We start from the raw sequence: 18947 nt of genomic DNA on the forward strand, positions 1-18947 counted from the left end.
TAGGCCAGAAAAAAATAAAAGGCACCCAAACTGTAAAGAAAGTAAAACTGTTTGCAGACATGACATTATATATAGAAAACCCTGAAGACTCCATCACAAAACTATCAGACTAATAAAGTGAAGTAGCAAGATATAGAATATACAAATTGTTTCATTTCTATACATTAATAAACTATCAGAAATTATTAAAACAATCCCATTTACAATTGCATTTAAGAAAATGCCTAGGAATAAATTTAACCAGGGAGATGAAAGATTAGTACAATGAACACTAATATGACACTAATAAAAGAAACTGAAGATGACACAAAGAAATGGAAAGAGGGAAGCCTTGGTAGTTCAGTGGCTCAGCAGCTGAATGTCTGCTTCTGGCTCAGGGTGTGATCCTGGTCTGGGATCGAGTCCTGCAATGGGCTCCCTTCAAGGAGCCTGCTTCTTCCTCTGCCTATATTTCTGCCTCTCTCTGTCTCTCATGAATAAATAAAATCAGAAAGAAAAGAAAAAAAGAAAAGAAAAGAAAAGAAAAGAAAAGAAAAGAAAAGAAAAGAAAAGAAAAGAGAAAAGAAAAGAAAAGAAAGAGAAGAGAAGAGAAGAGAAGAGAAGAGAAGAGAAGAGAAAAGAAAAGAAAAGAAAAGAAAAGAAAAGAAAAGAAAAGAAAAGAAAAGAAAAGAAAAGAGAAAGATAGTCCATGCTCATGGATTGGAAAAATATTGTTAAAATGTCTATAATACCCAAAGTAATCTACAGATTCAATGTAAACCCTATCAAAATTCCAATGGCACTTCTCCAGAGTAATAAAACAAGTAATTTTAAAATTTGTATGGAACCACAAAAGATACTGATAGCCAAAGCAATTTTGAGAAAGAGGAATAAAGCTGGAGCCATCATATTCCTTGATTCTAAACTATATTACAAAGCTATAATAGTCAACACAGCATGGTACTGGCATAAAGAGACATATAAATCAATGGAATGGAACAGAGTCCAGAAATAAACCCACATATATGACCAATTAATTTAAAACAAACGAGTTAAGAATATATAATGGGAAAAGGATAATCTCTTCAACAAACTGTGTTGGGAAAACTGAACCGCCACATGCAAAAAAATTAAAGTGGATCTCTATCTTAACACTGTATACAAGAACAACTCAAAATGGACTAAGGATTTGAACATAAGACTTGAAACCATAAAACTCCTGGAAGCTTCTTGATTAGATCTTAGCAATGATTTTTGGATTTTACAGCACAAAGGCAACAAAAAACAAACATGTGGGACATCAAACTGGAACCCTTCTGCTCAGTAAAGGAAACCCATCAACAAAATGAAAAGATAGCCAAAAGAATGGGAGAAAATATTTGCAAATCATATATCTGATAAGGGGTTAAAATCCAAAATATATAAAGAACCCATACAACTCAAATGAAAAAAAAATCCAATTAAAAACTGGGTAGGGCAGCCCTGGTGGCCCAGCGGTTTGGCGCCGCCTGCAGCCCGGGGCGTGATCCTGGAGACCCTGGATCGAGTCCCACGTCGGGCTCTCTGCATGGAGCCTGCTTCTCCCTCTGCCTGTGTCTCTGCCTCTCTCTCTCTCTCTGCATCTCTATGAATGGATAAATAAAATCTTTAAAAAAAAAAAAAAAAACTGGGTAGATGGGATGCCTGGATGGCTCAGTGGTTGAGCATCTGCCTTTGACTCAGGGCAGGATCCCAGGGTCCTGGGATCAAGTTCCGCATCAGGCTCCCCACAGGGAGCCTGCTTCTCCCTCTGCCTATGTCTCTTGCCTCTCTGTGTCTCTCATGAATAAAAATTGGGTAGCAAAACTAATTAATTAATTAAAATGGGTAGACAATCTGAATAGACATTTTTCCAAGGAACACCAACAGACATACAATAAGGGACTCAACATCACTAATCATCAGGGAAATGTAAATCAAAACCACAATGAGGTATCACCTCATAGAATGGCTACCATCAAAAAGACCAAATATAACAAGTGTTGGCAAGGATGCAAAGAAAAGGGAGCCCTTGTGTACTACTGGTAGAAATGTAAACTGATGTAGCTACTAGAAGAAAACAGTATGGAAGTTCTTCAAAAAATTAAAAATAGGGGGAGCCTGGGTGGTATAGTTGGTTAAGCATCTGACTCTTGGTTTCAGCTCAGGTCATGATCTCAGGGTTCAGAAATGAAGCTCTGCACTCAGCACAGAATCTGCTTAAAACTCTCTGCCCCTCTGCTGCTCTCCCCGCCTCATGCAATCTAAAAAAAAATAAATCTTTAAAAAAATTAAAAATAGAACCACCACATGATCCAACATTCCACTTCTGAGTATATATCCAAAGGAGCAAGATCACTATCTCAAAAAGATAACCTGCATCCCCATGATCACTGTAGCATTATCTACAATGCCAAGACATGCAAACAAACTGTGTGTCTATTGGCAGATATGTGCATGAAGAAAATGTATTATAATGCACACACATATAGATACACACCCCCAACACAGATTATTATTCAGCCATAAAAAGGAAGAAAATCCTCTCATTTGCAACAACATGGATATACTTTAAAGGCATTATGCTAAGCAAAATAAGTCAAATACTTTATGATCTTATACATGGAATCTAAACACACACACACACACACACAACTGAATTATAGACACAATAGACTGATGGGCAAAATGGGTAATGGGGGTACATCTTCCAGTTAAAAAGTATGTCCTTGGGATGTAATGTACAACATGGTAACTATAGTTAATACTCTACTATATATATGTGAAAATTGCTAAGAGAATAGATATTTAGGAGTACTTGGCTGGCTCAGTCAGTAAACCATGAGACTCTTGATCTTGGGTTCATGAGTTCAAGCTCACATTGGGCATGGAGCTTACTTTAAAAATAGAGAGAGAGTAGATGTTTAAAGTTATCATCATAAGAGAATCAGATCTATGTGTGATCACAGATGTTAACTAGACTTATTGTGGTAATGATTTCACAATATAGACATATATAAAATCATTATGCAATACAATAAAATATGTTATATTTCAACTGTATCTCAATTTCTTAAGGACTATATACTATATGAATCCATTTAGATGTCATTCCAGAATAAAAACTATTGGGACAGAAAACTGATGAGTGGCTAGCAGGGGCTAGGGATGGAAGGAGACTGGAAAAGGAATGAGTGAGTTTTCTTGTGATGTGACCTAGATATACTGGTTAATTTATAATTACTCACAATATTACCATCAGAAATATACTCAGAAAATAAAATAACTTAAGCCTTCTTGTCTCTTGGTAAAGTAGACCTTGGGGGAAAAATTGCTATAACATCCAAAAACCATTAAGAGAGTAAAAAATGGAAAATAAACTAACAAGATGTAGGATTTCCCTATCTCTTAACCTCTCTTCAAGGCATTTATAAATACGTTAGCCTAAAAACAGCATCAATTGACCTGCAAGTAAAATCACAGAAGTTAAATCCACAGCATTTTGCAGTCTCTTGGTAACTTAATGTCAAAGAGTCACAATAAGTCAATTTTATTACTAACTAATAAATACCAAGAGGGTTTATGTGATCAGAGTCACTTGAAAAGTAAAATCCCTCCCTCTCTCCTTCCACTCCCCCAACACACACAAGAGAAGGGGATTACAAGCAGTGCAGGGTTGCTGAAAACTATCACACTAAATATGATGAAACTGTGTTGTATGGGAGGACAGAAGAAAGATCATGGAAAGTTCAAAAGTCTGTTCTGCTTTCCTGACTTCTTTCTATAGACTGTTTTCCTAATATAAATAACTACCAGCCATAAGAAAGTCTAATAATAAACATGTACTATTAATCTTGGTTGCTTCCTTCTTTCATTCCCTTTTACTTTTCTTCTCTCAATAGCATTTCTTCTAGTCACACTTCCAAGTGGGCCTATATCTTCTACTGAGTCAGCTATCACATTCTTAAAGAAATTATAAATGCCTTAAAAGCCATGTACTTATATGAAAAATAAAAATATTCTTATCTCTTTGCATCATAAAAGCAAATTACAGCATAGCATTAACTGTCATCACATTTAACCCAAGCTTCTCAGCATGCACAATTATAATTACTAGTGTAGTGAACAGATCCAGTTAGCATAAGATCCAATTCTTTTAAAAAAAAAAAAAAGATTTTATTTATTTATTCATGAGAATACACAGAGAGGAGAGAGAGAAGCAGAGACACAGGCAGAGAGAGAAGTAGGCTCCATGCAGGGAGCCTGATGTGGGACTCAATCCTGGGTCTCCAGGATCACACCCTGGGCTGAAGGCGGCGCTAAACCTCAAGCCACCGGCGCTGCCCCATAAGATCCAATTCTAAAATATATACTCATATTCTTCTTTGAAATTGAGAGAATCCACTTAAAACAAATAATCTCTACATTCAGGATTCTTTAGGTCAGCAACTAGCTACCTTCTAGCTCTAAAATAAATCTATCAGATTTTGAAAACATATGTGAAATATAAATACATATGAAAACTACATGAAATAAATGTTAGGTAGGATCTAGACTTAGACTATTCCATCTAAAAGAATGATTTTATACATCAGAAGAAATGCAACAAACTCCCAAATTTATGATTTATGAAAGTTAATTAAAAATTCCTACTCAGTGATACTTGGCTATAATTTTAGAAATATTTTTAGGCTATCCCAAATTCCTATTCAAAAATTTCAGAATTGGGCAGCCCAGGTGGCTTGGCGCATTAGCACTGCCTTCCACCCAGGACGTGATCCTGGAGAGTGGGATGGAGTCCCATGTCAGGCTCCCTGCATGGAGCCTGCTTCTCCCTCTGCCTGTGTCTCTGCCTCTTTCTGTGTGTGTCTCTCATGAATAAATTAAATCTTAAAAAAAAAAAAATCAGAATTAACACATATTTAGTGAAAAACACCATTAATTTAATGTATACATAAATGGCTGCATTAAAAACATCATAAGAGGGATCCCTGGGTGGCGCAGCGGTTTGGCGCCTGCCTTTGGCCCAGGGCGCGATCCTGGAGACCCGGGATCGAATCCCACGTCGGGCTCCCGGTGCGTGGAGCCTGCTTCTCCCTCTGCCTGTGTCTCTGCCTCTCTCTCTCTCTCTGTGACTATCATGAATAAATAAATAAAAAATCTTTAAAAAAAAAAAATCATAAGATGTCTAAATTAATACTTATTTAATAAAAGACAATGAAACTTAATTTTTATACAGGGATACACAAATATAGCAAGAAAAAGAGCTATAGCAATTCAACTCCATAAAACTTAGACAAATGAATTGTCTTCAGGGAAAAAAATTTCCTAAACTTCATATTCCTTATGATTCTCTTTTAAGATGGGAAATTAGAGTACAAAAAATATACCAAATAATAAACCCTCATGTTCTTAGAGGATGATTCTGAAATGAATTAAGTGAAAAATAACTCTCCAGTGATGCTAGTCATTCTAAAATGGTGACAAAAGTATGTATAAGAGTAACTAAAAGGCCATATATTCTATACAACGTTAATACAATTAACTGCAATCAAAGTATCATTCTCCTTGCTTTAAAGAACTAGCCTCCAATAAAACCAGTAACTCTTCCCAGGGTCCTAGGATCAAGTCCCACATCGGGCTCCCCCACAGGGAGCCTGCTTCTCAGGAGCTCTGCCTCTCTCTCGCTTATGAATAAATAAATAAAATCTTAAAAAAAAAAAAAACACTCTTTTATATTGGTAGTAAGTATAAGTTTCCTCTAACAACTGCCTGAAAATCCTATTATTTACTTAAGCCTATGGGACTTAATGAATTTTTCAAAGTTACATAAAACATAAAATACTACAAAAATTGGTTTACCCAGAATTCTATCAGTTGGTTCTAATACCCACCATTTGTGCTAACTTACAGTTCTGCACTAAATAATCCCAAAGAAAAACATTAAATTGCAATTAGTATAGTGTGGATATTTACTTTTTGGTAGCCCAACCAGAAAATTGGTAATCTATATTAAGTAAAAAGCATTTCTCTAAAAACCAGAAGTCTATTCTCCAATTGTGGATGGGCACTAATTCAGTTTTTAAAAATCACTGAACATTTAAGTATGTGGGAAAGCATTCAAGATGTATTGCTAACTGAAAGCAAAAGCTGGTTACATATAACATAATCTCATCTTTGTAACAAAACTTATATATTTGTGTGTGTACCAACATATACAAAAAAGGTAGGAAAGAATCAGAATTTGGAGTAATTCTTATTTTTCTTATTTAGCTATATTCACTTTTCTATACAGACAATAAATTATTCTTATAATATGAAGAAAGGACCTTATAGTAATAATTTTTTTTAGAGAAGTTTTAGGTTCACAGCAAAATTGGCAGAAAGAGTTCCCACAAACTCCTTGTCCCCACACAGTAACCCTCCCCCAACAACATCTAGTACCAGAGTAGTACATTTGTCTCAATCAATAAATCTTTACTGACACTTCATCACCCAAAGTTCATTGTTTACAAATGGGTTCAGCCTTGCTATTATACATCCTACGGATTTCAACATTATCTATAATGACAAGTATCTACCATTGTGGCACCATATAGAATAATTTCACTGCCCTAAAAATCCTCTGTGCTCTGCCTATTCATACTTCTCTCCCCTCTAACTCCCGGCAACCACAGATGTTTTGATTACATCCACTGTTTTGCCCTTTCCACAAATGCTATATAGCTGGAATCATACATTATACAGCCTTAACAGACCAGCTTCTTTTACTTAGTAATATGCATAATAAGGCTCCTCTAGATCTTCCTATGGCTTGATAGTTCATTTCTTTTTAGCACTGAATAACATTCCATTATCTCGATGTACCAGGGTTTATTTACTCACCTACTGAAGGACACCTTGGTTATTTCCAAGTTTTAGCAAACATAAATAAAGCTGCCATATACATCTCTGTGCAAGTTTTTATGTGGATATAAGTTTTCAGTTTATTTGCATAACTAGCAATGAACATGACTGCCGGCTGGATCATATGGTAAGACTATGTCTAGTTCTATAAGAAACTGCCAAATAGTCTCCTAAAGTGTCCGTATCATTCTGCATTCGAATCAGCAATGAAAGAGTTCCTGTTGCTCCACATATTCTCCAACATTTGGTGCTGCAAATGGTTTTTGGCCATTCTAATAGGTATATAGTATTTCGCTATTATTTTTAATTAAAAACTAAAAACGCATTATCAAATGCATTGAAGATATATTGATACAAATATCAAATATTTGAAGATTACCTGTGAAAACTTTCATTTTTTAAAATAATCCTAGTCATAATTCTAATAACCTAGCATGTTATCAATACTGAGAAAGTTATATACTACCTACAGATACCTGCAAAAATATCAAGGTAACAATCTTATACTCTAAAATACACAAAAGTGAATACAAAAGTGAACAAAATTCTGCCAAATAAACGCAATTAAAAAAAAATCACAAAATCAGTTAAAGAGATCACTGTCAATTGAGACATCTATATTTTCTTTGATCAAAGGAAATTATTTTTAAGCCTTTCTGTGAAATGTTTAGTTATTCAAAGTCTCAATCATAGAAGATACACTATAGCATACAATTTCTCTAAGGTTTATTCATCTGTTACACCCCTAATATTTTCCTGAAGCTTCTTCCATATTCTGATTAAGGAAATTAACTTGATTTTCCTTCAGCATTATTTAAGCTATGAATGTAATATATTTTTCTTCTATAAATCATTCATATACCTATGTAACAGTATTTTTTTAATTATGAAAAATATCCTGATAAAGCAAACTACATCTAAAGGAAATGATAGAGGTTTTTAATTTAGAGATTCAAAACCATATTCTTCCCAGAATATAGACACATACACACATCTGAAACATAAACATTATATTTAAAAGCATGTTTTGGTAACATACTACCAATAATATTTCACAATGTATTTATTCTTTATTTAATAATTTTAATTCAAATAAAATACCCTGAGTTACTTTTTTTTTTTTTTAAGAGCCTAAAGGTCACTTTTAAATGCCCCTGAGGACAACAGTCTAACTCCAAGCAATAATTTTCTTTCTAGGGGTAGAAAGTATTTGTTTCCCCAACCACTTCTGAGCACACTATAAAAAAATAAAATTCGTATGTGATTCCCTGTCCTTTTTGAAACCAAAGTGTAGAGAGACATACAAAAAGTTAAGCCTGGGTGTTATCCACTGAAAACGTCACTAGGTGCCCAACTCCATATATCCACACATCAATACGGGCAAGAAAGGATTTTTTTTTTTAAGCCATCAGTTTAAGGAGTCATCAATTGACCAACCCCAGTAGCACAACTAAATCAAGCAGCTATACTAAAATAAGAAAGATCTACCGCATAAAACTAATGGCTGTCTAAAAAAGTAAAGTACTGGTTAATACAATGGTCATTACTCCCAAGAAATACTAAAATAACAAATCAGTCTCAAATCACAGCACACACTAAAATCCTCTCTAAAAGTGAGGGTTCTCGGGCTGCCTGGATGGCTCAGTGGTTGAGCATCTGCCTCCAGCTCAGTGCGTGGTCCCAGAGTCCAGGGATGGAGTCTCACATTGGGCTCCCCTGGAGGAGCTCGCTTCTCTCTCTGCCTATGTCTCCGCCCCCTCTGTGTCTCTCATGAATAAATAAATAAAATCTTTCAAAAATAAAAGTGTGGGTTCTCAACTAGCTGTGATTTTGCTCATTAAAGTATCTGGCAAACATCTGGAGACATTTCTGGTGGTCACATGGGGGAATGGTGCTAATGGCATCTAGTAAAGTAGACGTCATGGGTGCTGCTAAACATGAGCAATATCTTTGCCGATAATGACTGTCTAATACGGAACAATGTTTCCTTAATTTTTTGTGCCATTCACAATCGACTCAAAGCATAATAAACTTTAAGCTAGGCACTTATTGTGATGAGCACTGGGGGTTGTACATAAGTAACAAATCACTAAAATCTAAACCCACAACTAACATTACACTATATGTCACCTAACTGGACATCGAATCAAAAAAAATGTGTAGTTTAAATGTTTATTTTTCATAATTTGCAGAGATTTACTTCATTCCTGAGTATATAATTAATTTTGTAATGGTACATGAAAAAAAATAAGCTGGATTAATATTTCCTCATCATTTTCTTAAGACTAGACAATCAACAAATTAATCTCTATTTGTGGCATGTGCCTATTTCTGTGGTGCAAATACCCCCATGTGTATTTGTGGTACAATATTACCCATATTTTGAAAGTCAGGTTTCAAGCTGTCAACAGGATGTCCAGTAACATATCATTATATTGTATTTCAGAAGTAAATAATCTCAAAATTATAATAGTAAAATAGTGAGTTTTCAGCACTGAAAGATTTTATCTATTTATTCATGAGAGACATAGAGAGAGGGGGGCAGAGACATAGGCAGAGGGAAAAGCGAGCTCCTCCAGGGAGCCCTATGTGAGAAAATGATGAGTATTCAGCATTTGTTTCTTTTTCTTTTTCTTTTTCTTTTTTTTTTTTTTAGCATTTGTTTCTAACAGGGTTTAATTCTGTGTTATGTAATTTAATTTTCAATAGGTTGAACTCAATAACCAGCTTGCAACATTCCTGAAAAATTAATAGCTGGCTCTTTCAAACCAGCCCAAGCCAACTCTAGCATACCACTAAGTATATGAAATCCTGACTTTTCCTCTATTAGATGCTCAGTTAGTTCCTAGTAATTCTGCTTCACCAAAAAATTCAAATCAAACATCAACCTGCTCCATGTTGTACCTACCAAAACCTAACTTATCCTACTTATCTCCAAGGAGGTTCATTCATTAAGTAGTGTAAGACATAGAACTTGTTCTTTATGAGAATGTATACAACCTATTATATAAGAACAGAATTAAAACTTTACAAATAGAAACAGATGATCGTATTCAGTCCAGTGATTCTCAACCCTGGATAGCTTTTAAGGAAGAAACAGTATGAGTCTATACAAGCTCTTCCATAAAATTGAAGTGACCACTATAAAACATCAAAACCAGATAGCACATTAATTTTTTTTAATTTTAGCAAATCAAATCTAAAAATAAATAAAGGGGATAATACATCATACAAAGTGGTATTATCTCAAGAATACAAAGGCTAGCATTAAAAAAAATCAACATAATCCACTTATATTCAGATTAGAAAGCAAAACCACCAAAATCCAACCACCATTCTTATCTAAAAAGAAAGAACTCAAATAATAAAAGGGACTATATTCAGCCTGATAAATACCATCTATAAAAAAGCCATAGGTAACATCATACTTAATATTTACCACTTAATCTCTAAATGCTTTCCTGAGATCATGAACAAGGTAACGATGTCAGCTCTCACTTCTATTCAACTTTGTACTGAATATTCCAGCCCACACAATTACACAGAAAAAAATTTAACAGGCATGAGCCTGGGAGGAGGAATCAACTTATCTTTGGTCTCAAACAACATGATTTTGTATATGTAGAAAAGCCTACAGAATCTACAAAAAAGATACAAGAACTAATTGTTTAGCAAGGTTGTAGGATATTAGATAAATATATAGAAATAAAATAGATTTGGGAAAGATATACAAGTAACAAGAACTTAGAAACTGCTTTTTTCTTTTTTTTTTTAAGTAAGCTCCATACCCAGCATGATGCCCAACACAGGGCTTGAACTCATGACCCTGAGATCATGAGCCAGATGCTTAACTAACTGAGTCACCCAGGTGCCCCAGAAACTGAAATTTTTTAAATACTATCTATAGGGGCACCTGGGTGGCTCAGTGGTTGAGCGTCCACCTTTGGCTCAGGTCATGATCCTGGGGTCCTGGGATCAAGTCCTGAATTAGGATCTTCTGCCTCTGCCTATGTCTCTCCCTCTGAAAAACTAAAATCTTAAAAAAAAATAATAACTCTTTAAACATTTTTTAAATAAATAAATATTATTTATAGTAGCATCAAAAACTATGCAATATTGGGGATTAATATGAAAAGAAATGTGGAAAAATAGCAAAATACATAAAACTTGTTAAATCACCAGGCTGTATACCTGAAACCAGTGTAACACTGTGTCAACTATATTCAAATTAAAAAAAAAAAGAAAAAGATGTACAAAACCTGGATACTGAAAACACCACATAGTGACAAGAATTAAAGAGCTAAATGAATGGAGATATGCATCATCTTTATAGAACAGAAGATTCAACACTGTTAAGATGTTAATTCTCCCCAAATTGATCTATAGATTCAATGTAATAATTTCAATCAAATCCCAGCATGTAGTTTTTGTAGAGACTGAATGACAAGCTCCATCTAAAATGTAAAGGGAAGAGCACCTGGTTAGCTGTCAGTGAAACACAGGACTCTTGACCTAAGGGTTGTAAATCTAAGCCCCACGTTGGGCATAGAGATTACTTAAAAATAAAATCTTAAAAATAAAGAAATCTTAAAATAAAATTATATGGAAATAGAAAGGACCTAGAACAGGCAAACAATTTTGAAAAGGAAAAATAAAATTAAAAGTTTACACTAAGGGGCACCTGGGTAGCTCAGTCGGTTCGGTTAAGTGCCTGTGTTCGGCTCAGGGAACAATGCCAGGGTCCTGGAATTGAGCCCTATAATGACAGGCTCCCTGTCCAGTGGGGAGCCTGGTTCTCCCTCTGCCCCTCACCCTGCCTGTGCTTTCTCTCTCTCTCTCAAATAAAATCTCAAAATCTCTCTCAAAATTTTAAAAAACTTTACACTACTTGATTCAAGAGTTATTATAAAGTAATTATGGCAATGAGATATTAACAAAAGTTAAACAGATTGAGTGCAAGCTGGTGCAGCCACTCTGGAAAACAGCGTGAAGGTTCCTCAAAAAGTTAAAAATAGAACTACCCTATGACCCAGCAACTGCACTACTGGGTATTTACCCCAAAGATACAGATGTAGTAAAACAACGGGACATCTGCACCCCAATGTTCATAGCAGCAATGTCCACAATAGCCAAACTGGAAGCAGCCATGATGTCTTTTGACAGGTGAAGGGATAAAGAAGATGTGGTCGGGGCACCTAGGTGGCTTAGTGGTTGACCGTGTGTCTTTGGCTCAGGGCATGATCCTGGGGTCCCAGATCGAGTCCCACATTGGGTTCCCTGCTTCTCCCTCTGCCTAAGTCTATGCCTCTCTCTCTGTGTCTCTCATGAATAAATAAATAAAATCTTAAAAAAAAACAAAAAGACATGGTCTATATATATAATGGAATATTACTCCGCAGTCAGGAAGGATGAATCCTACCGTATGGCTTCAACCTGGATGGAACTGGAGGATATCATGCTGAGAGAAGTCAATCAGAGAAAGACAATCATCATATGGTTTCACTCATATGTGGAATATAAGAAATAGTGAAAGGGACTATAAGGGAAAGAAGGGAAACTGAGAGGGGAAAAATAAGAGAGAAAGACAAACCATGAGAGACTCCTAACTCTGGGAAACAAAGGGCTTCAGAAGGGGCGGGGGGGGGGGTGCCTGGGTGATGGGTACTAAGGAGAGTACTTGATGGGATGAGCATTAGGTGTTATACTATATGTTAGCAAATTGAATTTAAATAAAATATTTAAAAAACAAAACAAAGTAAAATAAGTAACATGTATTAATTTATATCACTAATTCACTAGTAATTACAAAATTCTAGGTTGTAGGAGTTTTCATTATGTCTTATTTTAGAGAAGCAGAAGAAACTGTAAATGTACAGGCCAAAATTATACAACATCTAGAAGAAAACCTTAATGATCTTAAGTCAGGCAAAGGTTTCTTAAATAACACAAAAGCATAATCCAGAAAACAAAAAATCGTCACGTTGAATTTCATCAAAATCAAGAACTTTTCTTCTTTGAATGGCAACAAGAAAATGAAAAAACAATCTACAGGTTGGGAAAAAATTGCAAATCATATATAATAAAGAATGTGTATCCAGCATAAACAACCCTTAAAATTCAATAATAAAACTTTTTTAATGGAGAAAACATTTTAATATATAGTTCATCAAAGAAGATATATAGATGGCAAATAAGCACAAGATGCTTAATGTCATTAGTCATTAGAGAAATTAAAATTAAACCACAATGAGATACCACTACATACCTACTAGAATGGCTATTATTAAAAAGACTGACCAATTAAGAAATGTAGAGCAACTGGAACTCTTATACACTGAATATAATGAAAAATGATACAACCATGGGAAACAGTTTTGTGGTTTCTCAAAAAGTTAAATATATATCTATATGACCTAGACACCCCACTACTAAATATTCACCCAACAAAAATGAAAAAGTATTTCCAAAGACTCAATTGATCTCCAAAGTTCTTTGTTTTATCTGTAATAGCCAAAAACTAGAAACAACCCAAATGACTATCAACATGTTGGTAGATAAATAAAAAGTAGTAAAAAAAATAAAATAAAAATAAAAAAATAAAAAAAATAAAAATAAAAAGTAGTAAATACAACAATGAACTATTACTCAGCAAGGAAAAGGAATGACCTATTTACACACACAAGAACATGGAAAACTTTCAAAATAATTTTGCTGGGTGAAAGAAAACAATTTTTTAATCACTATATTGTACAACGGAAACAAATTAACACAACATGTTAACCACACTGGACTTAAAATTTTAAAAAGAAAACAATTTTAATAATTTCAGCAAATTGATTCTTCAGGTAAACTGATTTTCAAAAAAAATGGTCTAGAAAAGGGGAATTGAGTAATAGGAGGTCCAAACAGGTACTGACTTTGAAACAGTCCAGCACAATTTCTATACTAAGAAGTTGGTAATTAAATTCTCATTTTTCTTCATATGAACCCCAAGGATAGATGTGTAGATAACAGAGCTGGAGACCCAAGATACCACAGCTTATTACCGTCACACCCTTAACACCCTGAATCCAAGTAACCTGCATAGTCTACACAGTAACTCAAAAAGTTTACTTTTCTGACATAGAAACAACAAATTTAGCAGCTAACTATTCAACAAACTTAGAGATAACACAAGAGAAACCATGTTCCCATTTCTCTTAACAAATTCTTATACTAGCAGTTCCTTTCTTTCATTTCCTACTTCCTCACTAACACAGATACAAAATAAGAAAAAATGGTTTGGGATTTTTTTTTTTTTAATCTGTACTCTTATCCTCCAATTCACTGTCAGCCTAACTTCAAAGTACTCACATCTCTAAGATATCCAGGTAAGCAAGAAAAAAGCCACAGATGGAGAACAAAGTTTCCATCCTGTTATGTACTCAAGATGTTATTATGTAGTCAAGACAGATCTATCCAATACATCTGGCATGTGTTCAAGGATAAAAATGGAAAGTCATTTGTCTATTCTCCAGCATTCTCTGTAGCATACTAATCATGAAAGGTCCATATCCAACTGCTGCAAATTCTCATCTGAATTTCTTTTTCCCTACAGTAAACCTACGAAAATTAAGTAGAGAGGGAAAGAACAAAAGCACAGTACTATATTCACAAGGATGTCTACAATATCAGAAAATCTGCTTCAAGCATTCTCCTAAAACTGCTAATCAGTAAGGAGTACTGCCCAAAGGAAAGTATTCTCCTCAATTGGATGTGCAATCTGAAAGAAGAGTTAACAAGAATCCACAGCACAGTCTGTGTCTTCAACTACCAGAAATGAAAACATCTTTGCTGCTAAAAAAAAAGTCAAAGTAAGAGTCAAAGTCAAGAGTAAATATGTTCAGATTCTGAGACAAGTTGCAAGGGCAGCTGTAAAAAGATCACAGATCACCCAGATAAGCCACATTGTTAAAAAGTAAGCATAACAACAATTGAGAGTTCTTATCAACTTTGACAAATCCACTAGAAAAACTGGACTCAGTCAACATGTTTAAATGTGAAAAAAATAAAACAACCTAAAGTAACATTCTAGGGCTCCCTTCTGCAGCACATACAATAAAGTAACATTCTAATATTTCATACAAAGTAAAATACTTCACCCTTTTCCTTCTCCTACCTTCCAATTTCAGGCTCTTCCTCTCTATTAATATATAAAACCAAAAATTTTAGTATTTCAAATATAATATCTTGAGTTGGCTTATATGAGCAAAAAGTCATCTGTGTATAAACTAAGAATATTGTACTGCATCAAGAAAATATAAACACTAATTCAAGAAACTGGTTTCTGTTACTAGAAAATTGAATCAGTATCAAAAGCTAAAAATTTAATAAATTTCTCTTCACAATGCATACCTTTGCTAATTATTTTAGCTTTTCTATTTCTTTAGAAAATAATTTAAGGATTTACTTTAAGATTTGACTGATATGAAAGTCTGCAAGTAACCAAAATAACTATCCCATACTTTTAACCTGAACCAAACAATACAATGCTTCAGAATTAGATATACTCAATAAGATATGCATTTAAAAGGTCTTAAAACTAGTTTGACTTATCTGAAAACCAGGATTTACAATTTGGAAAAACAGTATCTAAATGTACAAGATTCCATTAAAAATAGCATAGTAGGGGTGCCTGAGTGGCTCAGTTGATAAAACATCTGACTCTTGATCTCACCCCAGTTCTTGATGTCAGGGCTGTGAGTTCAAGACCCATATTGGGCTCTAAGCTGTGTGTGGAGCCCACTTAAAAAAAAAAAAAAAAGTAGCAGAGTAAAACAGAAAAACCTTAGTTAACTAAACTCTAAAACTTGGTAAGGCACAAAGAAAAGCTCCATCCAGGAAAGGGTTCTAAGGTGCCAGCATCTTAATTATGAAAGAATTTAAAAAGCAGGGCCAGGGGAATCCCTGGGTGGCTCAGCAGTTTAGCGCCTGCCTTTGGCCCAGGGCATGATCCCAGAGTCCTGGGATCAAGTCCCACATCAGGCTCTCTGCATGGAGCCTGCTTCTCCCTCTACCTGTGTCTCTGCCTGCAAATAGATATCTAGATAGATAGATAGATAGATAGATAGATAGATAGATAGATAGATAGATATAAATAAAATCTATAAATATAAATGAATGAATGAATGAATGAATGAATGAATGAATGAATGGCAGGGCCAACGCTGACTCACACTGATCCAAAACAGCATCAAACAATAGAGCTAATCCTTAACTTTTTGGCATGAATAAATGCCTAAGGAGAGTACCACTCTACTCATACAAATGATTGCCAAGAAAGCTGTGCTTTGTACTAAGCGGAAAAGGTTGGAAGGGAAGGGGTGTCAGCTTTCAAATAGTTCCTAAAGTAGTTGCTTAAAAAAGATAAAGAATAAGAACTTACAAAGGCTTTCAGTCAAGCTTGGTTCCAGGAAAAGGATACTTTGGTCCTATGTGAAAGCAAAAATCAGCCATTGTAAAATACAGATACCCAGATTTTGTCAGAAGGATGAATATTGTTCATTACTTCCCACAAAGGTAGCAGAGTCTTTAACTTGGATTCCTACTTTTTTTCCTAGCAGATAGATAACTCTGCAAAAGCAACAAAGCAAACTAAACATAAAATTCTTCTGAATTTCAATTCAGCAGTCAAAATGCCAACTTTACAAACTCATCAAAGGTCACAGAAAAGCAAATTTCCTGTTGTTACTTAAACTCATTACCTTCCTCCTAAGCTAACCAATACAGAATTTCCTTCTTGTTTTGAGGCTGACAAAATGGGGACAGTATACTTGCAACATACTAGGAAAAAAGGGCAATTACACAGAGTCAAGGAACAGAATTTGACAACATTTTCTAAATCCCAATTACACATACTCCAAGTCTATTTCTCCACTTGAGAAATATCTAAATAAATATTTTTATTAACAAATTTTTAAAACTTTGAGGGGCACCTGGGTGGCTCAGTGGTTGAGCGTCTGCCTTTGGCTCAGGTTGTGATCCAGGGTGCTTGGGATTGAGTACCACCTCAGATTCCCCGCAGGGAGCCTGCTTCTCCCTCTGCCTATGTCTCTGCCTCTCTCTGTCTCTCTCATGAATAAATAAAATCTTTAAAAAAAAAAAAAAATATTTTGAGGTTATTTTATAGAAAGAGGAAAAGTGTATTGCTTTGTAAACATTTGTCAAAAATACATAATAAACATCTGTCAAAAATCCATTATTTTGAGGGCAGCTAGGTGGCTCAGTCAGTTAAGCATCTGCCTTCAGCTCACGTCATTTTCTCAGGGTCCTGGGATAGAGTCCCACATCAGGCTCCCTGCTCAGCTGGGAGTCTGCTTCTCTCTATCCCTCTGCTCTGCTCCTTCCCCCGTCATGTTATCTCTCCTGCTCTCTCAAGTAAATAAAACCTTTTTTAAAAAGTCCACTATTTTGGGACTCCCAGGTGGCTCAGCAGTTGAGCTTCTGCCTTCAGCTCGGGGCGTCATCCCGGGGTCCAGGATCAAGTCCCACATCCGGCTCCCTGCAAGGAGCCTGCTTCTCTCTCTGCCTATGTCTCAACTGCTCTCTGTCTGTCTCTCTCATGAATAAATAAATAAATCTTTAAAAATTGAAAAAAAAAAGCCATTTTTAATTATTAGAACTGTGTTCGTTACCCTAAAAACCTTATAAGAAAAATGTTAATGATGATTACTGTATGACATTTATGTATTTCCCATCTCTTTCTAAAACACACATAAAGTTGCTTTGTACAAAGGATATTTATCACTCTTTACAAATAACTATAATTTAATGGAGAATGTATGCAAATTCCATAAAGGGCTACTAAGAAGAATAAAATACAAATAGTCAAGAACTACCGGTCTGATGTTCTTGACCAGTCTGATGGACTAACTGTGAAATGTGCTACAAGGACTGTAATTTTAAAAGTAAAAATGGCCTAAATTTATCTATAAATTATATACACATATACTATATATGTATTAGTATTGTTATCCCTGTCCTCTTACCAGCATCCTAACAATGAAAGAAATAGGAAGAGTTACAACTGTTTCTCAAAGATGTATATAATTATGGGTAATGTCCCATATGTACTTTTCATCCCTCATGTCTTCTGTATTGCTCTACTTAGTAGTCATCCTATTAAAATATAGCCATTTCTCATCACTCCAATGAAAACTGTTCTTATTAAACATAAAAAACTTTAATATTACTAAATCAATTTTCAATCCTCTTTTTAATCAGCTCATCCTGTATGATTTCTCTAAAACTGAGGACCACCCTCTACATCTTAAAACTTCCCCTCTCTTATCTTCTGAATCAGATTATACATAGGTTGAAGGAAGACAGAGTTTGAGTGGGAGAGATAAGAAAACAGGCACTGAATGACCTGTGTGTCAACACTGTGCTAGAAGATTTGAACACATTATCACATTTAATTTCACTAAAATAAAAACTACATATTATTCTCACTTTATCAATGACAAAGCTGAATGGAGAAGCTGTGAAACACCCAACGGCTCATTGTTAGTAAATGACTAAAATGAAATTTGAATATGGATAATTCCAACCACAAAACCCAAGATTCTTTTTTTTTTTTTAGATTTATTTTTATTTATTTATTTATGATAGACATAGAGAGAGAGAGAGAGAGAGAGAGAGAGAGAGGCAGAGACACAGGCAGAGGGAGAAACAGGCTCCATGCCGGGAGCCTGACGCGGGACTCAATCCTGGGACTCCAGGATCACGCCCTGGGCCAAAGGCAGGCGCGAAACCGCTGAGCCACCCAGGGATCCCCAAAAACCCAAGATTCTTCTACTAAATCATGACAAACTTAATTCTAAACATACATTTATAGAAGAAAATGCAGAATAATAATCTTATAATCTTGGAGTGCAGAAAACTTTTCTAAACAAGGTGAAGACCATAAAAAAAAAAAGACAGATTAAATGATACAAACAAATGTACTATCTGTAAGGCAAAGAGTTAAGTCATAAAGTCAAAAGATCAAGAGGAAAGGGGAGCAA

At 35.0% G+C, this 18947-nt stretch overlaps 1 protein-coding gene across 7 annotated transcripts in view; it reads right to left on the reverse strand.

The window, feature by feature from the left end:
* Nucleotides 1-18947, reverse strand: part of CNOT6L (CCR4-NOT transcription complex subunit 6 like) — a 113871-nt gene that overhangs the window by 79364 nt on the left and 15560 nt on the right. Inside the window, exon 1 of one of the 7 annotated variants that reach the window (XM_049104910.1) lies at nucleotides 16328-16347. The exons of the other annotated variants lie outside the window; for them this stretch is intronic. The gene's annotated coding sequence lies outside the window, so the exon portion shown is untranslated. Of the gene's footprint in view, nucleotides 1-16327; nucleotides 16348-18947 lie in introns of those variants that run through there. 7 annotated transcript variants of the gene reach the window in all.

Source organism: Canis lupus, chromosome 32 (genome assembly GCF_003254725.2).
Source record: "Canis lupus dingo isolate Sandy chromosome 32, ASM325472v2, whole genome shotgun sequence".
In the NCBI taxonomy this organism is placed as follows: domain Eukaryota; kingdom Metazoa; phylum Chordata; class Mammalia; order Carnivora; family Canidae; genus Canis; species Canis lupus.